The 27,272-nt window shown below is 29.3% G+C and overlaps 1 pseudogene; it reads right to left on the reverse strand.

The window, feature by feature from the left end:
* LOC133204313 (uncharacterized) overlaps positions 1-26,875 on the reverse strand; it is an 85,077-nt pseudogene extending 58,202 nt beyond the window's left edge.
* Positions 26,876-27,272: the final 397 nt, after the last annotated feature.

The following is a 27,272-nucleotide window of genomic DNA, read 5'->3' on the forward strand; positions in this document are numbered from 1 at the left end:
TCTTTGCATGAAAGCTTTGATATTTCTTTATTGCTTAACTCACTGAATAAATCAATATTTGTATTTACTGTACTTTTTGTATATAACTGTTCATAAAATGATTTGGCTTCCCTCAGAATTTCTGATTCGTCATTTTCCATTATTATCCTCCAGTCTTGGTATTTTGACTCATCATGAAGTAAAGAGTTTTTAAACTTCAATAAACTCCTGATTTCAGAGTCGTTAAAAGCTATAGACAATGATATTATGGAGTGGTCTGATCTATAGCTACATGTAGATTCTATAGTGCATTTATTCTAAAGCTGACAAAAGGGACTATGATATTAAAAAAAAAAATATCTGAACGACTTTGTTTCAAAGGAGTTTTTCTTCTCCAAGAGTATCTATGAACAGTTTCATGTAATTGTCGAAAAGAGTCTATATAACAATTATTTACTATTATTTCCAACACCTTGTCTCTTGCCTTTGGATTATTAAAACAGATTAATAATTATAATTTAATCTAATTCTGTGTTTAAAACTAAATTAAAATCACCACACCAGATAACATTACTACAGTGCATAATTATCCTCAAGCTGAGTTTGTATGTTTTCATAGAAGAGTGGTATGTCATTATTAGGACCATAAATCGTGCATATCAATACTTCATGTCCCTACATGCATGCTTTAAGTAAAATATGGTTTCCATCAACATCATCCTTTTCTGCAAGGGGTTTTAAATCAAAGTTATCAATTATCAGAACTGCAACTCCCATGGAGTTTGTAGTATATGAGCTAAAAAAGCACTGGTATCCCCACAAATTTCTAACTTCATTTTCGATATCACAGGAGAAGTGTGTGTCTAGCAAACAGTGAATACTATATTTCAAGGCTCTTAAATAATTAAAACATCCCTGCGTTTTGCAATATCTCCTAAACATCACGGTAGTCAACGTGTTTTCCCGTGGAACTTTTTTACTGTTAATAATCATCATCTGATTTACTGTATTGATGCCTTTTCTGTGTTCTTTCTTTCTTTTCTGTATTCCTATGGTAGACTTATGTTCAATACCATGAGTTCACTTCCATGGTTCCGTTCGGTATCTAAACGTTTTTGCGTAATTATATTGAAGGTGTATATTAAGAATTTAAGTTTTTGACACTACTAATGTTTTCCCAATAGACTATGTAAATCAAATTATATTATAAGAATTTGACAAAATGTTGTATCAACAGAAAATTTTCTAAGTTGTTTCTAATCGTTTTGACTTTTTTGGTTAAAAAAAAGTCCAATTCTTATCAGACATAAAAATGCATTGTAAAAGAACAAGATCTAATACATGTGTGGAGAAATTACTTATAAATGTATGTACATGTAAATATACAATCACAACCACATTCTATTTTTATATCATGCACTTTCGTTACTTTTTATTGGTAGTTCTCTGCAAAATAGATTAAATTCTTTTTTATTGTTTCCATCTCTTGATTGTATCAGAAAAATAATAATCTTAACATACTCAATAGTTGATTGTCAAAAAATTATTTATCTCTATGTTGATGAATTAATCTAATTATTTATTCATTAATTTATTAATCATTTGCAAAAATCATTTTTAACAATGTCTATTCTATTTTCATCAAACTTGTGATCCGAAAATGTTAATTAATTAAAATTATTTCATTTCTTTTTTAAAAATGGTATTGATATATATGTATTTTAAAATAATATGTAGAACCTGATTAATAAATATTTAACAAAAGAAATAGTAATGATAGGTATTTTGATAATGAACTTATACAACACAGATAAAAATTACAGGTAATATGCCTAAAACAGACTGTACACAGGCGACACCCAGGTTTGAGAATCCCAATTTTGGCTAGATGGGAATAAAAAAATTCAAAATTTTGGCTACGTGGGAATATTTCATTACACAATAGGTTAACATGTACTTGCTCATCTAAAAAAAGGGATCGCAACTTCTCGGTTCTTTCCGACAAGAGGAAGTATTACTTAGGCGTTCATGAAAACCCCGCTTTTCATTAAAATTGATATAATATGTGTCGAGACCTTTTGTGTCGAGACCTTTTATCTGTAGAGTTTGGAGTTTAACTTCATATAATGAAAAAAAATGTAAAATATACCAAAAAGGGAAATCAGCTCTGCCTATCATTTTTTTTTAATAAATAAGAGGCGATTCAATTTTTGCATAAGATTTTAACATACAGTGAAGTAAATACATTTGAGATTGTTTTGCAAACTTGTCAAAAAGGCTCGAGAAGATTCGAATGAAAGAAAATATATTATTTTGGATCTTTAATGAAAGCCCGAATTAACGAATTCCATATAGATGCCGCGATCGCGACTTCTTTATACGTGTAATACAGAATACAGTTAAATAAATTGCATTTATCAAAATCGTGATAAAATGTATCTTTCTACTGTTATTTTGATAAAATAGAAATTAAAGGAATCTTTGTATGAAACAATTTTATATTAAAGCAATATGAGATGCATTTTTTAGAATGTTGTTTTGCTGTAAAAATGTCATTTTATGAGAAATTTATATGTAACTTAAATCTTCTTGATCAATTAGACTAAAAAAAGTATTAAATTGTTTCAGAAGAAAGATTTCTGTACAATGGAATGTAGAGCAGTATATAAGAAATCAATATTGCACAGGATGACAAAAATATTATTTTGCGTCAACCAAAGCTTAAAATTAGTTCTTCCATCGCAAATATAAAAAAAACAAAGCTTATAAAGCTATTTTGTTTCTGTCATTGAAATAGTAAATTACAATATTACTGCAAAAATCCCGATATCAATGTTGCAGCTCATATTGCTTTAAATATCCCCTCGCAGTAAATCATGTCACTTTTCGAAAAGCATAACATATAATCGCCCGCTTCCTGGCGGCCTATAACAAAACAAAACTGCCTGGGCATTTATTGATTCCTTATAATGGACAAGTGTGAAATGCAGTTCATTGGACGGGTGATGTAGTCAGTTGTTTCGCAGTTAAATTCTCATTCATTAGAAATATCGTCTACACATTATTTAAAGGTCGTAATTGTACGGACAAGCAGAAAATGTTAATCATGCAAACAATCCTCGATATTATTATAGTTATAAAAATGTTTCATTGGATTAAAATTTCTGAGAAAGAAACAATCGATTTTTTTTAATATTTGAGCTTACAAGCATACTGAAACTAAAACCTTTCCATAAGGTTCGCTAAAAAGGTGGGAAGGATGGGAAGTTTATTTGTTGCCTGAAATATGTGGAGAAAACAAACAGTATTCGAGCTCAAAAGTCCATTAAATATTACAAAACAGGAGCAGAGCTAAAACGGACCTCTAAGAAATCAGAGGTGGGATCAGGTGCCATGAAGGAGTGAGCATCTCATGCTGACCAGTCACACCCGTACTGTGCTATTAGTCATGATTGGGAAATAATGGAAAAATCCGTCGCAAATTCAATGTGTAAAAAATGAACTAACAATTAGTTTGAAAAAAGTCAGTCAGCATTTGACTTAATGAAAGATTGTATTTGCTGATAAGGTCATTGTATCGACCATAAAACTTACGAAATGATGACTTCAAACGAGACTGCTGATATTCTTGCTTCATCAACTTGTTTGTCAATAACTTAAATCGTTTTAGAAATTGTTCATACGTGGAACATGCTCAGATGTATCGAATCAACTGAGAGATATAAACCCCGTATGTAGGTGATAAGGGTATATTGCTGCATATGTAAGGGAAGTTGACGATTGAAAAGTTAACGTCATCACGTTTATCATAACGCTTTATTGTTAGATTACCATTAACGTCTTTTTCTAATAAAATATCCAAATATGAAAGAGATGTGTCAGACTCTGTGGCATCCTTTATCTCAAGCTCACCGGGATATATCGTGTCGACATAAGAATGGAAATAACCAGTGTTTATTTACAATACACCGTCGATATATCAAAATGTCGAGTTGAAGGCCACAGCAAGTGTTTTCTTCTTTTTACGTAAACGATATTGAAGAAATTCTGTTCCTTATGAATACAAAAATAGGTCTGCTAATAACAGGGAGCAATTGGTATCCATGGGTATTTCAATAGATTGTTGGAAGACCTAGTTTCCAAAAACAATTAACAATTAACAATAAACCTCCCCAATTCGTCCTTCCGCCAATATTGATTATATATATATATATATATATATATATATATATATATATATATATATATATATATATATATATATATATATATATATATATATATATATATATATATATACACTAAGAAAGGATAACAAAAGTTTATAAATTTTCATATTTGTCCTTTAGACTGTTTGTAAATAATAGAACTTTATGTTAATGCATAGTCATTGCATGGATGGGATATAATGGAATAAAAAAGAAAGTCCCAACAATCTTGTCATATTTTCAATTTAGGATACTTATCAATACCCTTTTCTACAGTGTTAATGGCAGAATAAGCCGAAAGGGGGTTGTGTGGTCTGGACCCTCTGGGACTACCGGATATGAAGAAAAAATTTAAATCCCCCAACTCTTTCGGGAATTAAGTAAGAACTGTCATAAATATTTGAAAGAAAACAGCTTATCTAGAAACAATATTCATTCTTCTAAACATATGCATACTTTTGCGTTCCTAATTAATAATTAGTAAACGTTATGAAGTATGAGATTTAAGATCGACACACCTAAGAAGGGGGGTCGCTCTCTTTCAGCCACCCTCAATGAGTTTTTATATAATACTCATTACCTTCATCTGTTCTATTGCGCCTACTGATTTACCTTTTAGAAAACATAGTATATTATTATCCATTATGTTCTTATATTACATAATGCTGATCTGTGAAGCTAATCTAATGTCGATATGTACAAGGTTTATTTTCAAATGTTTACATACTATAAATTATAACTGTTGCATATTGTAAAATAACTATATTATTCTACAATTTGTATTGTACTACTTTCTAAAATTATTGACTTTTGATGACGTCTACCCTTAACTATGCGGTTTTTTGTGACCGCAGAGTTGGATTAAATATGTCCAGCGTGGGAAAATGACTACTGTAACTCATTTTCATAAAAAAAAGATTGAAAAAAAGGAAAAAAAAAGGAAATAAGCAGAATTTTTTTATTGCAAGGAAAAAGACAAAATATATATATTTTTCCGAATATAAAAAAGGTTCTTTGATCAAACTGGAATAAGCTTAACCTTTAGCCCGATTTTAATTGATGACATCGCCAACTTTCTTGTTGCTTTCTTCTCGCACAAGGGCACTATATGTATCGTATTTATCAACGTCAAGATGTGTGCACTTGGCCTTTCCATTCTGAGAAACAAGGACCTTTATTCTATATTCCGTCTTTCCTTCTGTTGGAATATCTCTTTTCATGAAGGAAAGTGCAAATGGAGTGGACAAGTTTGACGGGAAATTTTCCTGCTTATATAAGCCCAAAACCATTTCTTGAACGTCACTATCGGCATCTGTGATTTGACTAAAACTCATTATGTCTTCCTGCAATAATAATATGAAAATGTTAAAAAATTACATCCTATTTTCAAATCAAAGGTTCTCTTTCAAATCAGAGGTTAATATAATATTCTTAATAAAAACGGTTTCATATTTTGTGCAAGGTGATACTGGTGAAAATGTAACAAGAAGTCTCTTTCGTTAAAAAAAAAGCAATCCATAGGGTAAGTACGTAAATAATAGAACAGAGAAATAAAAATGAACAGAGTCACTAACACTATTTTATATTCCGTGGAAGACTATTTTTGTGTTTGTTAAACATTTTTTTTCTTTTTTCTTTTTGTTACGGACAATACAAAACCTATTCTTATTAAATGCATGTAAGTAAACGAAAGATTTTGAGCTGAGAAAAATAGTCATTTAAAAGTCTTTTTATTTTATATATTCCTTTATACTAGTAATTATATAGTGTCCTCATATTGTGCAGCAATTTTTTTAATTAGAAATTATGGATTTTTCAAAAGATTTCGCAAAATTTTGCTCTTTGTAGTGTGTTTATGAAATTTTGATGCCCTGTGTTTGTCTTTCGTTCTGTCCGTAATTAAGAATTGAATCCTTAAATAGCACGCCATATGAAAGCTTTGGAGATATAAAGGAGTCTGTACTACCATCTGTAAAAAGAGATTTTCCATCAACTAAAATATCTACTATTCTTCTAGGAAGGTAAAGCATCCGTACACGTTGATAAATTTTAATATTTTTTGGCATTTCGTGTTTCACTGATAATGTATGGTTTCAAATTATTAAACTTGAGTTGTCTAATCATGTTTTATATCTATTTAAGACAGACATGTATCACCACACAAGAATTGCTAAATAAAAACATGATGTGTGTAACAATCATGTCATACTAATAAAAAAACAATGTAAAAATATCATCGACTTTAAACCTCTTTTTTTTTTGCCCATTAAATGCTTATAAAGAGGAAAAAACGATCAAAAGTTACATTATTTATAATCAGTCCAAATGCAGATAATGACGTCAATATTTATGAACAAAACTCAAGTGAATGATATGATATAACTGTGATAATCTTAATATAAAAACAAAAGCAAATAATAAACAAAAATATGCTTAATATCAAGAATAATATCATAATGATAGTGTTATTAATGATGAAAACAACCATATCTTGTCAGTGTGCAATTCCCACAATTTAACAAGTTCTGCAAATTTTGATTTGTATTTAAACTGTACTGTCAGATTCTTATATATAGGGACGAAAAAGGGAGCGCTTCATTCTTGTGGTTACAAATTATGTTTTTGCTGTGCAATGAATAATGCATTAAATTAAGGAGATTTTATTCCGTGGGTTTTCCAAAGAATTGTAGACAAACTTAGTTTTCTAGGAACTCGGTGTTGTAAATTAATGCGCCTTTGTAAATTAATTTTTCTTTTAAGCATTCAATTATTGGGTATTTTAAACGAAGAACTATTTGTTATAAAAGACATATTTGAATTGAATACCTGAGGCTAAAACGCTGCACTGTATCTTAGAATCACTGAAAAATCGGTATTTAATAATTTTAGTACAGGTTTGTGTATAAAACATGGAAAAGGTGATAAATGAAAGTTCCACACATAGTTTTCTCTTGCACATGAACCATCTATGCAAAATAAAAAAAAATGCTTTGTTTCATCGAAATCATGGAAACACTGGTACAGACATTTCCCTGGCAACCACACAATTTTTAACTTGGGTGGATAAAAAACTCTTATCTTTCAGGCCTTGAATTACATGTTAACGGGAAAAGAAAATTTCATTTAAGGAATGGAGCTTATTTTATACTTTATAAACCGCGAAAAAAATGCGTAAAGTGTCCCATGTTATGTTATATCGTATAAAATAGGTTAAAATAAGCTTCATTCATCATAATTTAATTTCAGTGTAAACAATAAGACAATTTTTCCTCCAAGGATGGCTTCAAATTGAGCATATTTTAAAAGTAACGTAAAGCGGAGTAATACTTTTTTGACGTACCTCAATGTAACGTATGCAACGTATTTTATACGATATAAACAAAATCTTTTATCCAACCAAATGACTTGTTACAACTAAAATTAAATTATTACCTGTTACTCTTCATATAAGCATCTTCAGAGGTTTCCAAATGCAAGACATTGAACTTATATTTGAATATATGTTTATGATATACATGAAAATATATGTGCATATTTTCCGTTTATTGCTGACTCAGTATTTTCCTTGATTTTGGAACAATTCAAAGTCTTTTTATTCAAATGCTGACCCAATACAGATATCATTTGTATTTAACATGAAAGGAAAGGAATTTTGCTCCTCAAATCCGAAGGTTTTTTTCTTAAATATTCCATCCCTAGTCTAGCAACCAGATTGATTTTGATCAATGAGAAGAGAAAAGATGTACAATTTTGAAATATAAAATATTATATGTCTCTGATTTTTAGCAATTAGTCTTTTTCAAACAGAAAACAAAATCATGTGGAATGATAATTTTAAAACCAAATTAAATCGACTTGTTTATTTCCTGCGATTGATTTTTGTTTCCGTATAAATTGAATGGCTTATTTTTCTGCCAGAATTAGCTAAAAATAGATCTTTCGATTATAGAGCAAGGCCAAGCCCCTTATTACTCTGCATGCAATTCGTGTTGGCGTTGGAGCTTGGTCATGATTATTTTCACCAACATGCCGATTTAATTATCGTATTATTCCCTAACATTACTTTTAAGTGTTTTATTTCATAAACATGCACCTGCAAATTAACGCGAGCGAATACCGCAGATTATATTCCAAATTATATAGATAAATCCAGAAATAAAATTCATACACATGTAACCGAATTTATTGAAACAAGAATATTTGCAGTACGAAGATGAAATTAGTGTCACTGTTGATCAGCGATATGTAACACTGATACGCAAATAACATGCATAATCTTTCTGTTAATCATGCCCAGATGCGATTGAAACCTCAGGTTTGTACAACGTACATGTACGCGTGTATGGATTCTAAAATATATGTGAAGTAAAAGTAAGGTACTGATTCTAATGCTTTTGAAACCTTTAATCTCTGTTCCGTGATAAAAAAAATATCGTAAAGAGAATGGAATAAGATGACTGATAACAATGATATGTATACAAAGTATTCATTTTCAAATAAATATACTCAATATATTATTTTTATATCACATAATTTTTTTTTGTGTGGAAAATATGCAACAGCATTACATTCTCTAACGAAGAATGTATTATCATTTACAAATTTGTTCATTATGCATGTGCATCTGATGCAATGGAAATAATTCCTCTTCTGATGCGTATGCTGATTTTTTTTAAGATTATTGACAAGCTATTCTAAATATATATGGACATCTTTCTAATAAACCTAGTTTTTAAGAAGAATTATATTTTGTATATTAAAAATTTAAGCTTCTGTAACTACTAATGTTTTCCCGGTAGAGAATATATATCAAATTATGTTTACTTATAAGTATACAATCTCAACCACTTTCTCTTTTCATATCATGCACTCATAATAGTCCTTATTGGTAGTATATCCGCAAAATAAATTAAATTCTTTTTTTTGTAGTTTTTTTTAATCTCTTAATTGTATAAGTTAAGAGATACTAAAACACATTCAGTTGTTCATCGTAAAAAAAGGATTTATCTGTATGTTGATGAATTAATTCAATTAATTTTTCTTTAATTTAGTTATGCATTTACCGAAATAATTTTTACCATTTTCTATTCACTTTCGATTTTCCATTCATAAATGAAATTAATTAAAATTATTCCATTTCTTTTTAAAAATTGTATTAATACATACATATATGTATGTATTTTAAAAGAATTAATATGTAGAACTTGATTTATTAATATTAATAAAAGGAATATTAATATCTTGAGAATGAACTTATACAACACAGGTGAGAATTAAGGTAATAACCCTAAACAGATTATACACAGGTGAAATCCAGGTTTTGAAAATTCCAATCCCGGCAAGATGGGAAAAAGGAATTAAAAATTTTGGCTAGATTGGAATAAACCATTACACAATAGGTTTACTCATCTAAAAATAAGCAATCGCCACTTCTCAGTCCTTTTCGATAGACGGAGGTAATACATGTACGTAGGCGTCAATAACAAATTCCTTTTTCATGAAAATTGATTTGAATGTAGAGAACTCTCTTATCTATAGAGTTTAGAGTTTAAATTCATATAATATAAGATATAAATAAATCTAAAATATACCATACGGTAAAGTAAATAAATTCGAGATGTTTGTCCAAGCTTGTCAGAAATTCTCGAGAAGATGCGAATGATAGAAAAGATATTATTTGATCGTTTTAATGAAAATGCGTATTAACGTATTTGAGATAGATGCCGCGATCACGAATTTTAGATAATACAGAATACATTTAAATAAATTGTATTTATCAAACTCATGATTAAATGCATGTTTCTAGTATATTTTGATAAAATGGAAAATAAAGTTATTTCATATTAACAGTAAATCATGTCACTTTTCGAAAAGAATAACATATAATCGTCCGTCTCCTGGCGGCCGATAACAAAGCTGCCTCTGGCAATTACTGATTTCAGATAATGGACAAGTGTGAAATGCAATACATTGGACGAGTGATACAGTCAATTCATTGGCAATTAAATTCTTTTTCATTAGAAATATCGTCTACACATTTTAGGTCGTAATTGTACGGACGAGCAGAAAATTTTCATAATGTAAACATTCCTCGATATTATTATAGTTATAAAGAATATTTCATTAAATCAACATTTCTTTTAAAAAAAGCAATTTTTTATTTTTTTTATTTTTTATTTTTTTTTTTTTAAGAATATTAGAGTTTACAATCATGCTTAACTTCAGATCTGTAAGCATTCAAGCGGCTTACATTTCATGTTAAGGCTAATTTTTTTTTTAGCTTAAAAAAAAATTATTTATTTTTTGGCAAATACATTGAATGTATGTGGACAGTGAAAAGATTTGTGTGTGTGTGTGTGTGTGTGTGGGGGGGGGGGGGGTGTCAGTAAAGTATAAAATATTTGCAAAGCAAAAACGGTCCTTTTACAGTTTTGCTTTAAACAGAAAATGTTAATCGTGCAAACAATCCTCGATATTATTATTGATATAAATAATGTTTCATTAGATTGAAATTTCTGAAAAAGAAACGATCGATTTTTTTGTTAATATTAGAGCTTACAAGCATCCTTAAATTAAAACATTTTGGCATTTAACTGGCTTTTATTTTATATTAGGCCTATTTTTTTTTCAGATTTAGGTAAAATATTTATTTTTTTGTGGAATGCACTGATTTCATGTGGACAGTGAAAAGACTGGGGAGATTCTCACTATAAGCAACTCCTACCATGTCTACCCCCATCGGTCCCTATATTGACTCACATCAGTTTTTAAATTTGGAGCATAAGAAAAGTTTTCCTGGCGACTATAAATTTGCATAGGCGATATAAATAAATAAATAAATAAATAATATATATATATATATATATATATATATATATATATATATATATATATATATATATATATATATATATATATATATATATATATATATATATATATATATATATATATATATATATATATATATATATATATATATATTAGGGATGTCAACGAGTACCCTGTTAACCGGGTACTCGATCGAACGTCCGAGTATCGAATACTAAAAATGGTAGTCGGTTACTCGGATGTGTATTTTTTTTCTTAATTCAAAGTACTTATTTTTATCAAAAACTAGATTAAATATGTATTCGGTAATTAAAGCGTGTTGTCTTCTACTCCTGTAAAACATCCATTATCGCCTTTGGCTGTGTATATACAGTAATTAATGACCAATCACCCAGCCGTTCTCACCTATTGTAGTCCTTGAGTTTTGGATGGCTTCAATGATTGTTTTCAGTGAATATCAATGTTCTATTATCTTCAAATCATTTTGAAATTAGTTAATATACGGCAGCGAAATTGGACATGCATAGAAATGCCGCTACCCACTTCAAAAGTGAAGAAATATTTAGAAATAACTAAATATCTAAAAAAAAATGTTGAAAGTCAGTTTGCGTAGTAAGTTTAGTGTATACGGGGGAAACAATATATGAAATTGTTTCCCCGTAAACACTCAACTTACTACATGTGTATAATATTAGACTAAACTTACTATAATACTAGTTACTATTAGACTAGCGATCCCAATAACGTTCGTTCCTTCTCTTTCGCTAGTCTAATCATCACAAACCTGCGTAACAAATTGTCCTCCTTTTGATGAAATAGATTCTAAAAAGAACTGTTAACCATTTGTAATTTTTGATGTAATAACTATGTCTTTTGTGTTTATTTGGTAAATAAATTTAGTACCAAAAATCATTCACGTTGGAATCAGTGTTTATATACATTAATAAACGTGATAAAACAGCTTTGGGGTTTAACGGAGCTCAAGAAAATTAATACACTTGTATTTACATTTTTACCGAGTACCCGGGTATTCGATCGGAAAAACGTCCAAGTAACCGATTATCAAAAATTGACCGATTTGACATCCCTAATATATATATATATATATATATATATATATATATATATATATATATATATATATATATATATATATATATATATATATATATATATATATATATATATATATATATATTTGCATTAAGAGCCAGCGCTTGAACCTAAACTTTAGAGGTCACTTAAAGGTTTTCCTTAATTTATAACAAGTGAAAATCCAAGTATTATTAAAGTATGCCTTTAATTTTGTTTCCCAATCGTTGGATGAGCAAATATCAGCATAGTGCATATGTGTGTCGATCTTTAAAAATAATTAAAACAGACACTTCTTACCGGTACAAAATTTTGAGGCTGCTGTACCACTTAATTCCTTTTCAAATAATTTTCTATCCTATCTTGTACTTCTTTTATCATAATCGGGTTGATAAGGAACTGAAAACTGTTTTTATTTTCTTCGTCATAATTAGTTATGATGAATTTAATTTAGTGAATTGAACACAATTTATGAACTTTGAAATTTGTTTAATTAAACTTCATCTGATTTATGTAACACATTTTAGAAACTGTGGACATAAAGACTTTCTTCATTGCGTTTTGTGGGAGTAAGTTTGACTTTTAAGGCAGAGAAATACCCAGATTTATTCATTTATTTTTTTTTTTTTTATTTTTATTCATATATTTTTTTTTTTTTGGTAGAATGAAAAATAAATTCCGTGCAGTTTACAGAAACAAAAGCTACAATGATATGGAAATCCAAAAGGTTCAAAGTTCCAACTCTGTAATTCTAAAATTGTACACATGTTAACCTTAATTTGTAAAGTGTAAATCACAATTTGTCAACTGTTCTATCACAGTATGTTAATTAAAACTATCCAATATATTCTGACAAGTGTAAAAATTTAATGCAAGTTAATACACATGTTCGCTTGTAATTTTAGACTTGTAATTTGTCAACTTGTGAAATGTAAATTGTTCTTTCCTGATCTGTACATCTTGCAAGGCTGCGTTATTATTACACCTATTAAGACGAAAGAGAACGCTAAAAGGGTGGGAAGGGTGGGAAGTTTATTTGTTGCTTGAAATATGGAGATAACAAACAGTATTCGAGCTCAAAAGTCCATTAAACATTACAAAACAGAGCAGAGCAAACACGGTCCTCTAAGAAATCAGAGATGGGAGCAGGTACCATGGAGGAGTGAGCGTTTCATGCTGACCGGTCACATCCGTACTGTGCTCCTTGTCATCATCGGCAAATAACGGAAAATCCGTCGACAATTCAGTGTGTAAAAATGACTATTTTTGCGTTTCTAATTAATTATTAGTAAACATTATGAAGTATGAAATTTAAGATCGATACACCTAAGAATGGGGATCGCCCTCTCTCAGCCGCCCTCAATGAGTTTCTATATAGTACTCATTACCTTCACCTGTTCTCTGCGCCTACTGATTTACTTTTTAGAAAACATTGTATGTTTTATCCATTATGTTCTTATATTACACAATGCTGATCTGTAATGTTAATCTAATGTCAATATGTACAAGGTTTATTTTCAAATATTTATATACTATACAACATAACTGCTACATATTGTAAAATAATTACATTATTCTACAATTTGTATTGTACTACTTTCTAAAATTATTGACTTTTGATTATGTCTACTCGTAACTATGCGGTTTTTTGTGACCCCAGAATTGGATTAAATATGTCTAGCGAGGGAAAATGACTACTGTTACAGTGTTACTCAATTTCATAAAAAAAAAGATTTAAAAAAAAAGAAAAAGAAAAAATGGACAGAATTTTTTATTTCAAGAAAAAAGATAGAATATATTTTTCCCGAATATAGAAAATGAATTCTTTGATCAAACTGGAATAAGTCTAGCCTTTAGCCCGATTTTAATTGATGACATCGCCAACTTTCTTGTTGCTTTTAATTTCCTCTCGCATAAGGGTACTATATGTATCGTATTTATCCACGACAAGATGTGTGCAGTTGGCCTTTCCATTCTGAGAAACAAGGACCTTTATTCTATATTCCGTCTTTCCTTCTGTTGGAATATCTCTCTTCTTGAAGGAAAGTGCAAATGGAGTGGGCAAGTTTGACTGGAACTTTCCCTGCCTGTATAAGCCCAAAACCATTTCTTGAACGTTGCTATCAGCATCTGTGATTTGACTAAAACTCATTTTGTCTTCCTGCAATAATAATATAAAAATGTTAAAAAATTACACCCTCTTTTCAAATCAAAGTTTCTCTTTCAAATCAAAGGTTAATATTATATTCTTAATAAAAACGGCTTCTTATTTTGTGCAAGGTGATGTTGGTGAAAATGTAACACGAAGTCTCTTTCGTTGAAAAAAAAGCAATCCACAGGGTAAGTACGTAAATTATGGAACAAAGTAATAGAAATTAACAAAGAGTCACTAGCACTATTTTATATTCCGTGTAGGAACTATTTTTGTATTTGTTAAATATTTTTTTGCTAAGGACAATACAAAAACCTATTCTTGTTAAATACTTGTAAGTAAACGAAAGATTTTGAGCTGAGAAAATAGTCATTTAAAAGTCTTTTTATTTCATATATTCCTTTATACTAGTAACTATATAGTGTCTTCATATTGTGCAGCAAGTTTTTAATTAGAAATTAGGGATTTTTCAAAAGAGCTCGACCTAGAAATTTTGCTCTCTGTAGTGTGTTTATGAAATTTTGATGCCCTGTGTTTGTCTCTCGTTCTGTCCGTAATTAAGAATTGAAGCCTTAAATAGCACAGCATATGAAACTTTTGGAGATATAAAGGAGTCCGTACTACTATTTGTAAAAAAAGATTTTCCAACAACTAAAATATCTACTATTCTTCCAGGCAGGTAAAGCATCCGTATATGTTTATAGATTTTAATATTTTTGTTCTTTCGTATCTCACTGATAAGGTATAGTTTCAAATCATAAAACCTGAGTTGTGTAACCAGGATTTATATCTATTTAAGAGAGACATATATCACCACACAAGTATTGTTCCATAAAACATGATGTGTGTAACAATCTTGTCATATTAATAATCAAACAATGTAAAAATATCATCGACTTTAAACCTCATATTTTTGTGTTGCCCTATAAAATGCTTATAAAGAGGAAAAAACGACTGAAATTTACATTATAAATAATCAGTTCAAATGCAGATAATGACATCATTGTTCATGAAAAAACTCAGATGAATGATATAATATAACTGTGATAATCTTAAAATAAAAAAAAGGAAATGGATACAAAAATATGCTTACTGTCAAGGGTAATATGATAATGTTATTAAACAACTATACCTCGTTAGTGTGCAATTCCCATAATTTAACAAGTTCTGCAAATTTTGATTTGTATTTAAACTATACTGCCAGATTCTTATATATAGGGATGAAAAAGGGAGCGCATCATTCTTGTGGTTACAAATTATGTTTTTGTGGTGCAATGAATAATGCATTAAATTAAGGAGATTTTATTCCGTGGGTTGTCCAAAGAATTGTAGACAAACTTAGTTGACTAGGAACCCGGTATTTTAAATTAATGCACCTTTGTAAATTAATTTTTCTTTTAAACAATCAATACCTAATAGACAATAATTGGGTATTTTCACCGAAGGACTAGTTGTTATAAAAGACATATATAAATTCAATGTCTGAAGTGAAAAGGCTGCAGTGTATCTAAGAATCACTGGAAAATCTGTATTTAATAACTCTAGTACATGTTTTTTTATAAATCATGAAAAAGTTGATAAATGAAAGTTCTCAGAAATTGATGATTTTCCACATATAGTTTTCTCTAGCACATGAATCATGTATGCAAAATAAAAAAAAAATGCTTTGGTTCATCGAAACCATGGCAACACTGGTACAGAATTTCCCTAAGAACCAGGAAATATTTTAATTGGGTGGATAAAAAACGCTTATCTTTCAGTCCTTGATTTACATGTTAACGGTAAAAGAACATATTTTATTTGTTGCTATTCTTCAGATAAGCATCTTCAGAGGTTTCCAAATGCAAGACATTGAACCTTATTTTTGAATATATGTCTATGATATACATATAAATACATGTACATATTTTTCGTAAATTGCTGACCCAGTATTTTTCTTGATTTTGGAACAATTCAAAGTTTTTTCATTTAGATGCTGACCCAATACAGATATTATTTGTATTTAACATGAAAGAAAAGGAATTTTTCTTTCGGGATCTCAATTCTGAAGGGTTTTTTTTTTTAATATTCCATCCCTTGTCTAGCAACCAGATTGATTTTAGTAAATGAGGAGAGAAAAGATGTAAAATTTTGAAATATAAAATATTACATTTCTCTGATTTTTAACAATTAGCCCTTTTTCATACAGAAAAAAATCATGTAGAATAATAATTTTAAAACCAAATTAAATCGACTTGTTTATTTTCTTCGATTGATTTTTGTTTCCGTATAAATTGAATGGCTTATTTTTCTGCCAGAATTAGCTAAAAATAGATCTTTCGATTATGGAGCAAGGCCAAGCCCCTTATTACTCTGCATGCAATTCGTGTTGGCGTTGGAGCTTGGTCATGATCATTTTCACCAACATGCCGATTTAATTATCGTATTATTCCCTAATATTAGTTTTAAGTGTTTTATTCTATAAACATGCACGTGCAAATTAACGCAAGCGAATACCGCAGATTATATTCCAAATTATATAGATAAATCCAGAAATAAAATTCATAACCGAATTTATTGAAACAAGAATATTTGCAGTACGAAGATCGAAATTAGTGTCACTGTTGATCAGCGATATGTAACACTGATACGCAAATAACATGCATAGTCTTTCTGTTAATCATGCCCAGAGACGATTGAAACCTCAGGTTTGCACAATTTACATGTAGGCGTGTATGAATTCAAAAATATATGCGAAGTAAAAGTAAGGTACTAATACTAATGCTTTTGAAATCTTTAATCTCTGTTCCGTGATGAAAAAAAGATATCGTAAAGAGAATGGAATAGGATGACTGATAACAATAATATGTATACAAAGTATTCATTTTCAAATAAATATACTCAATACATTATTTTTATATCACATTTTTCTTTTGAAAATTTGCAGTAGCATTACATTCTCTGACGGAGAATGTTTTATCATTTACAAATTTGTTCATTATACATGTGCATCTGATGCAATGGAAATAATTCCTCTTCTGATGCGTATGCTGATTTTTTTAAAAAAAAAGATTATTGACAAGCTTTTCTAAATATATATGTACATCTTTCTAATAGTCCTAGTTTTTAAGAAAAAATATATTTTGTATATCAAAAATTTAAGCTTCTGTAACTACTTACATTTTCCCGGTAGAGAATATATATCAAATTATATTATGATAATTTTACAAAATGTTGCATTAACAGAAGATATTCTAAGTTGCTTCTAATCCTTTCGACTTTTTTGTCAATAAGATGTATTCAATTCTTATCAGATATAAAAATGCATTCATAAAAGACTAGATCTAATACAAGTGATGAAAAATAACTGATAAATACATGTACTTATAAGTATACAATCTCAACCACTTTCTCTTTCCATATCATGCACTCATAATAGTCCTTATTAGTAGTATTTCTGCAAAATACAGTAACCTCATCGTTATTCTTTACAATTCTATCGTGTCCTATCGTGCGTTTATCCTAACGTATCGTGCGTGTATCCTGTCGTATCGTACGTGTATCCTATCGTATCCTATCGTATCGTGTTTTCCGTTTATCAGGTTTTGCGTTTTCTATCGTGTTTTCCGTTTATCAGGTTTTGCGTTTATCGTGAAGATCGTTTATCAGCTTCTATCGTGTATCGTGTTTCGCGTTTATCGTGTGCATTCGGAAACCCTCGCTTTTTATCTTTACCTTGAGAAGAAACACCCGAGATATCCCGAGTTCATTTTTCGTTTTGTTATTTTATTTACGATTCATTTAATTGTGAACAGAAAGAGAGAAATTGATAACTTATCTGATTTTCTGGTATGTAAATTTAAGAAAATAAATAAATTACTTAATAAATAAATGAATACATAAATAAATAATAAAAAAAAAGTCAAGTATCGGCCGTGACCAAGCAGAGAGCGTAAATCGAAAGTTAAATCCTATTTAGCACATGAAATTATCGGTCTACTAGTCATTCGTGTTTTTTTTTTTTTTTTTTTTTTTTTTTTTTTTTTTTTTTTTAATTCAAATTGTCGATTTGTAAAAAATGTTTTTTGTCAAAATTATATATATATATATATATATATATATATATATATATATATATATATATATATATATATATATATATATATATATATATATATATATATATATATATATATATATATATATATATATATATATATATATATATTATAATTTCTTTAAAGAGTCACAAAAAGGTAGACCTTTATTAACTTTCTTTTGACAATTATAGAAACATGAAACAGTAGGTATGTGTGCAAAAATAAATAAATTGAAAAAAAAATATCAGCATCTATATAAGGCTTTTTGTTTTTAATCAATAATTAATTAATAACAAGTTATTCAGAAATACTAGTAGAAGCACTTTTTTATTAATATTTGAAAAGCATCGTCCGGTAACATACATGTAGTTATATTTTTATGCCTATAGTCTAAATGGATGCACAATCAATTATTTAAATTATTGTTTCCAAATGATTCATAAAGGCATATTCAATGTAATTCATGATCTTGATAACATTTACAAATTTTGTCTGTACGTTCAAGTATGTAGTTCCTATTTATTTATTTTTTTTTATTTATTTGTTTATCTGATGTGTCTAACTAAAAAATGAATAAAAATTTATAATGCATGAGCATGCTCTTTTTAATTCATCATAATTATGATAATTATATATGATAATGTAGATGTTTAGCCATTTTAACTTACTGCTGCTTTTAGAAAATGGGGGAAAAATCAGTATACATCTTACCTATTTCGGCAAGGAAATAAACTGAGTATATACTGTAACTGACAGACGGAAGCGCTCCAGTACCAAGAGAACTGACACCTATATGTACCTGCCTAATAAGTACACTGTCTCCCTGTCAGGTCAAGACCTAACCCCCTACCACTACCTTGACCCATGTGTATTCAACATCAACATACCTGAACTGCTCTCTCTCACCTGGAGTCAAGTATTTACCTTGAACCCTGCTGGGTATCAATATAATGCATAAACTCATTTTCTGGATAATGTTCATAATTTTTATGAACAACACTTATTTTGTACACTGTACTAAGAAAATGTACACTTCAGTTACTAATTAAAAACTAAATAAATGAATCAAATGAAATATATGCGAGATTTGTCCCAACACTCCATTGATTTAATTCATTTTTTTACTTTTATATACTTCTTATTGGTTTACACCCTTAAACATGATTGATCTGATCAAATTTAAAATAAAATATTAATCGAAGAATATGGTAAATTACTCTAATAGAAAAATACGAACTTTGCCTCGTATGATTTTTTTTTTTCGCTATTAAAGGCTCCTCAAAAGATATATGTAAAAATTTTAATGAAATCGCCCGGTTTTGCTTCGATACACAAGACGTGCAAATGCCTTGAATTTAATTTTATTAGTGTTTATCGATTACATATTTTACTTGACTATATTTTCATTTTTTTAATTTTTTTTTTTGCTTTTTGAATCGGATCTTTTTCTTATTTGAGTGCATGATTAGTGCCCCCCCCCCCCCCCCCCCCTGCGCTTACTGTGCCTCACGTGGGATTAAGACTTTCATAATTTACGAAGTTTTGTTTTATTTTGCCGATATAGTTATATATAAGATAAGTTTAGTTACAATTAATACAAAGTGTAATAGAATTGATTTACAATTATTCAGTCCGAAAATCTTCTTGTCATACTGTGGAAATTTATTTGACATTATTATTTATTTGTGTGTGAATAAGCTTAGCATACGCGTAGCTATGGTAGATATAAATTCTGTCAATGTGAATATTTATAACCAGCTTTTCTGCGAAAAGAATCCTGATTTTCCGCGACAAATTATACTGCTTTTCCGCGATTATATTTTTTTGCTTTCTTGCGATTTATTTTAGCACTTATCACTTCCGTTAGTCAGGTAAAAACTCTTTCCCACTGCTATCAACCGGCTTTATTTTTTGTTTTTGTTTTCTTCTTCTTAACTGATGATTTGGTTCGTAATGAACAATTTCCTTGGCATCTAAAACATCACCGACCAGTGTAATATGTGATTCATTCAATTTTTTATCACAATGTGGTACTATCGAGTAGAACTTTACTGGGAGATACATGATAATCCGGGTAAATATCGGCAACAGTTTGATGTAAAGTACTTACCGTGACAATTTAAAAATCGCGGAAAGGAAGTATCGAAAAAAGGAGAAAACTTATAGTAAAATTCAATCGCGGAAAAGCAGTATGGGGTAGTCGCGGAAAAGCAGACAGGTTGCAAAAATAAATTCGCGGAAAAACAGGTGGGCGAGGTTTGTGTAGAAAGAATTTTCATTTCTATAGGGGCGGGGGGGGGGGGGGTCTAAATAGAAATGTTTTGACAAGTAAACAAAAGAGACTAAAGCCATTATTTTTGATGGGCGATATTATATGAGCATTATATTTTTACTCTATACTACACATGTTGGTACACTGTAACATTTTTAGGTACACGAAATACAAAAGAATGGAAATGCGATATTTTCGGATACTAGATGACCTAATGATGTTTATTAATTTTGTTAAATTCGATTTCTTTCGGCCGTTATCCTTCTTCATATATACATATACAATGTATATGTACTTGGAATATGTAAATGATTAATTTTCTATGTTTACCGGATCGGATATATATTTGTGACATATACATGTATATTTATTTAGGAGAGATTATATAATCACAGTCCAGTGCACAGTCTGTGTCAACGCAAATAGCATATTTCAGCAAGTAACGTGTTTAAAACGTCCAAAAAATAAATAAATAAATAAATAAATAAATAAATAAATAAAATGAATTAAAGCAAATTCATAAAACCTTTAAGGAGAAAGCGTTAACTTTAAAATGTAATATGTATATATTTATATATATATTATTTCCCCTAAACTGACTAGTAAATTATTACGTAAGATTTGAATTATTAAATACAGATTATTAAAATTAATGCGATTTTGGATACATCACAGATTTCTAGCTGAAGATATTGAATCCAAATATTTCATTTATTACAAAGACTTCTTCCGGGTATATACTCAATATTAGATAATAAATTTATAAGGTTTTATTTGTTAAAATACTGAATATATTTATAGCGTTTCATGAATTGTTGCACCTGGTTGTAAAACTTTGATTGTCTACGGAATTTTTGAGCCACCATCATTAAATTTCTGTTATTTAGCGACTAAAATTCAAGTTTAACGATTTGAGGGAATTTCGACATTTCAATATTTATACAAACATTCGCATAATTTCCACCATAGAGTGCAATTTATCTAAAATAATTACAGTTTGAATTTGGTGACTATCCATTATTGACAAAAAATAAACATGTTTCTTGTACAAAGCATAGTTACCTCAAATGTTTAATCATGATACATTTAATATATTTAAACATTTAGATTTTCGGCTTTGTAAGTAACTAAAATCATCATGCTACAGTATATCTAAAAGGGAAACAATTCGTCTTGTCAAAATACGTTTCGCATTTTGAAACAATCCTATCAGGTTTTGCGTTTATCCTATCGTAAAGATCGTTTATCAGGTCTATCGTGTTTTGCGTTAATCGTATTTTGCGTTTGTCGTGTTTTGCGTTTATCGTGTTTTGAGTTTATCCTATCGTGCGTTTATCCTATCGTATCGTGTATACTGTAAAGAATAACGATGCGGGTACTGTAAATTAAATTCTGTTTTTCCCTTGCCTAATTGTATTTGTTAAGAAATAATCCAACATATTCAGTTGTTTATCGTCCAAAAAAAGTATTCATCTCTATGTTGATGAATTAATTTAATAAATTATTCATTAATCTAGTTATTCATTTGTCGAAATAATTTTTAACATTCTCTATTTACTTTCACTTTTCCATTCAAAAATGTAAATTAAATAAAAAATATTTTATTTCTTTTTAAAAATGCTATTGATACATACATATATGTATGTATTTTGAAAGAATTAATATGTAGAACTTGATTTATTAATATTAATAAAAGAAATATTAATATTTTGACAATGAACTTATACAACGCAGGTGAAAATTAAGGTAATAAGCCTAAAACAGATTATACACAGGTGAAATCCAGGTTTTAAAAATTCTAATTTCGCCTAGATGGGAAAAAGATATTCAAAATTTTGGCTAGGTTGGAATAAACCATTACACAATAGGTTTACTCATCTAAAAATAAGCAATCGCCACTTCTCAGTCCATTTCGATACATGGAGGTAATACATGTACGTAGGCGTCCATAACAACTTCCCTTTTCATGAAAATTGATATGAATGTAGAGAAATCTCTTATCTATAGAGTTTAGAGTTTAAATTCATATAATATAAGATATAAATAAATCTAAAATATACCATACGGTGAAGTAAATACATTCGAGATGTTTTTCCAAGCTTGTCAGAAAGGCTCGAGAAGTTGCGAATGATAGAAAAGCAATTATTTGATCGTTTTAATGAAATTGCGTATTAACGTATTTGAGATAGATGCCGCTATCATGAATTTTATATAATACAGAATACATTTAAATAAATTGCATTTATCAAACTCATGATTAAATGTATGTTTCTAGTATATTTTGATAAAATAGAAAATAAAGTTATTTCATATTAACAGTAAATCATGTCACTTTTCGAAAAGAATAACATATAATCGTCCGTCTCCTGGCGGCCGATAACAAAGCTGCCCCTGGCAATTACTGATTCCAGATATTGGACAAGTGTGAAATGCAGTACATTGAACGGGTGATATAGTCAATTGATTGGTAATTAAAGGAGTATTTTACTAAAGTATAGTAGCGTGGTCCCTTTTTATACCCTTGGTTTATCGGGTAAATATAAGCATCCGGTATTTTGTTTGTTTTCATTGTGTATAACGAAGTATTTCTAATTAAAACATTGTGGATTTATAATGAATAATTAAACGTATTAAAAAATACAAGCCTATTTTGAACACCTATCGCACTAAAATTGCCTGAACATTTTCCCCCGATCAGACTACGGTTTCTGTATTACATAGAAATGGGCGGAGATTTTAGATTAGATACTATAAAAAGAAGATCTTGGTATGATATTTTTCTTTCAAAGACGAATAATATGTTCAAGATTCACAAACAACTACAAATACAATTTTCTATTTACAAAACTTTGGCAATAAAAGCTATAACAAGATGAACCAATCAAGTCCATGCTGATCCATATAAAACTGAGTACGTTTCAACTGATAACTACCACGTTTATCGAGGGCATTTACCCGTTACGATACAAATCCACGTGGCTAGTTATGATTCCAATCAGTTCATAAAGAGGTAAATCGCACGTAAATGAAGTCAGCGAAGAGATTCAAAATCACAATACTTTTAATTAGAAAACATAGAGCACAAGGTTGTTCAACAAAGATATTTTCATTCAACCTTTACACATATAATATACACATTATATTTCAAACTCGACTCTGAACAAACCTGTGCTCGGTGTTTACGAAAGCTTTGAAGTGTGAACCTGTCACTGATTTCTTTTGATATTCATGAAAATCAAAGGACACTACCTTCAACACTCAGCTTCGTATACTGCCTATATCTTATTGTTTGACATTTTTAGATGATTTCAAATAATAAAGACATTAGTTAACAATAAAATTTAATTTTTAAAACTTTTAACAAATGTTCGAAATTTGACGAGTAACCGGGGACAACAGGTAAACCTTAGTGAGACTTGTTCTTCTTTTAGACAAAAAAAAAATCTATATATTTTTTGGCGAATACATTGATTGCATGTGGACAGTGAAAAGATTGGGGGGGGGGGGGGGGGGGGGGAGGTCAGTCAAGTATAAAATATTTGCAAAGCAAAAACGGTCCTTTTACAATTTTGCTTTAAACAGAAATCATACAAACAATCCTCGATATTATTATAGTTATAAAGAATGTTTTATAAGATTAAAATTTCTGAAAAAAGAAACGACCGATTTTTTTAATATTAGAGCATACAAGCATCCTTAAATTAAAGCCTTTTTGCATTTAACTGGCTTTTATTTTATATTAGGCCTATTCTTTTCAGATTTAAATAAAATATTTTTTATGTGGAATGCATTGATTTCATGTGGACAGTGAAAAGATTGGGGAGATACTCGTAGTATAAGCAACCCCTCCAATGTCTGCCCCCATCGGTCCCTATATTGACTCACATTCAGTTTTTAAATTTGGAGCATAAGAAAAGTTTTCCTGGCGTCTATAAATTTGTATAGGCGATATATATATATATATATATATATACATATACATATACATACATACATATATATATATATATATATATATATATATATATATATATATATATATATATATATATATATATATATATATATATATATATATATATATATATATATATATATATATATATATATATATATATATATATATATATATATATATATTTGCATTTAGAGCCAGCGCTGGAGCCTTAATTTTAGAGGTCACTTAGAGGTTTTCCTTAATTCATAACAAATGAAAATGCAAGTATTCAAGTATGCCTTTAATTTTGTTTCGCAACCATTGGATGAGCAAATACCAGCATAGTGCATATGTGTGTCGATCTTTGAAAAAAAGTTAAAACAGACAGTTCTTAAGGTACAAAATTTTGAAGCTGTTGTACCACTTAATTCCTGTTCAAATAATTTTCTATTCTATCTTGTACTTCTTTTATCATAATCGGGTTTATAAAGAACTGAAAACTGTTTTCATTTTCTTCGATATAATTAGTTATGATGAATTTAATTTAGTGAATTGAACGCAATTGAACACAATTGATGAACTTTGAAATGTGTTTAATTAAACTTCATCTGATTAATGTAACACATTTTAGAAATTGTGGAAATAATTTCCGTCAATTTTCAAGGTGAAATTATTTTGTAGCAACTTGAAAAATCTGTAATATCGAAATAAATTTGTTTTAAAATTCAAGAATCCGTTGTATTGAATTAAAAAAAATATATTATTGAAAGGTCCATAATGATTTTTTTCATTGAGCTTTGTGGGATTAATTTTGATTTTTAAGGCAGAGAAATACCCAGATTTATTTATTTATTTATGTATTTTTATAGAATGAAAAACAAATTTCGTGCAGTTTACAGAAATATGAGCTACAATGATATAAAAATCCAAAGGGTTCAAAATCCAAACTCTGTAATTCTAAAATTGTACACATGTAAACCATAAAGTGTAAATCACAAATTATCAACTGATCTACCACACTATGTTATTTAGATCTATCCAATATAAATAAAAATTTAATGCAAGTTAATGCACATGTCCGCTTGTAATTTTAGACTTGTTATTTGTCAACTTGTGAAACGTAAATTGTTCTTTCCTGATCTGTGTATTTTGCAAGGCTGCGTTATTCTTACACCTATTAAGACGAAAGAGAACGCTAAAAGGATGGGAAGGATGGGAAGTTTATTTGTTGTTTGAAATACGGATATAAACAGTATTCGAGCTCAAAAGTCCATTAAACATTACAAAACAGGAGCAGAGCAAACACGGTCCTCTAAGAAGTCAGAGGTGGGAACAGGTGCCATGGAGGAGTGAGCATCTCATGCAGACCGGTCACACTTGCAGTGTGCTCCTTGTCATGATCGGGAAATAATGAAAAAATCCGTCGACAATTCAGTGTGTAAAAATTACTATTTTTGCCTTCTAACTAATTATTAGTAAACTTTATGAAGTTTGAGATTTAAGATCGACACACCTAAGGAGGGGGATCGCCCTTTTTCAGCAACCCTCAATGAGTTTCTATATAGTACTCATTACCTTCACCTGTTCTATTGCGCCTACTAATTTACTTTTTAGGAAACATAGTATGTTATTATCCATTATGTTCTTATATTACATAATGCTGATCTGTGATGTTAATCTAATGTCAATATGTACAAGTCTTATTTTCAAATGTTTATATACTATACAACATAACTGCTACATATTGTAAAATAATTACATTATTCTACAATTTGTATTGTAATACTTTATAATATTATTGACTTCTGATGATGTCTACTCGTAACTTTGCGGTTTTTGTGACCGCAGAGTTGGATTAAATATGTCCAGCGTGGGAAAATGACAATTGGAACTCAATTTTATAAAAAAAAAAAATGAATAAAAAAGAAAAAAAAAATGGTCGGAATTTTTTTATTGCAAGGAAAAAGATAAAATATATTTTTTGCGAATATAGAAAAAAGGTTCTTTGATCAAACTGGAATAAGTCTAGCCTTTAGCCCGATTTTAATTGATGATATCACCAACTTTCTTGTTGCTTTCCTCTCGCAGAAGGGCACTATATGTATCGTATTTATCAACGTCAAGATGTGTGCAGTTGGCCATTCCATTCTGAGAAACAAGGACCTTTATTCTATATTCCGTCTTTCCGTCTGTTGGAATATCTCTTTTCTTGAAGGAAAGGGCAAATGGAGTGGACAAGTTTGACTGGAACTTTCCCTGCCTGTATAAGCCCAAAACCATTTCTTGAACGTTGCTATCAGCATCTGTGATTTGACTAAAACTCATTTTGTCTTCCTGCAATAATAATATAAAAATGTTAAAAAATTACACCCTCTTTTCCAATCGAAGGTTCCCTTTCAAATCAAAGGTTAATATTATATTCTTAATAAAAACGGCTTCCTTTTTGTGCAAGGTGATGTTGGTGAAAATGTAACACGAAGTCTCTTTCGTTGAAAAAAAGCAGTAAACAGGTGAGTACGTAAATTCTGCAAGAAAGAAATAGAAATTAACAAAGAGTCACTAGCACTATTTTATATTCCGTGTAGGAACTATTTTTGTATTTGTTAATTTTTTTTTTTTTTTTGCTAAGGACAATACAAAAACCTATTCTTGTTAAATACTTGTAAGTAAACGAAAGATTTTGAGCTGAGAAAATAGTCATTTAAAAGTCTTTTTTATTTTA

The sequence above is a fragment of the Saccostrea echinata genome, unplaced genomic scaffold (genome assembly GCF_033153115.1).
Source record: "Saccostrea echinata isolate AGI-Se365-2 ecotype Australia unplaced genomic scaffold, CSIRO_AGI_Sech_v1 ptg000052l, whole genome shotgun sequence".
Classification (NCBI taxonomy): Eukaryota; Metazoa; Mollusca; class Bivalvia; order Ostreida; family Ostreidae; genus Saccostrea; species Saccostrea echinata.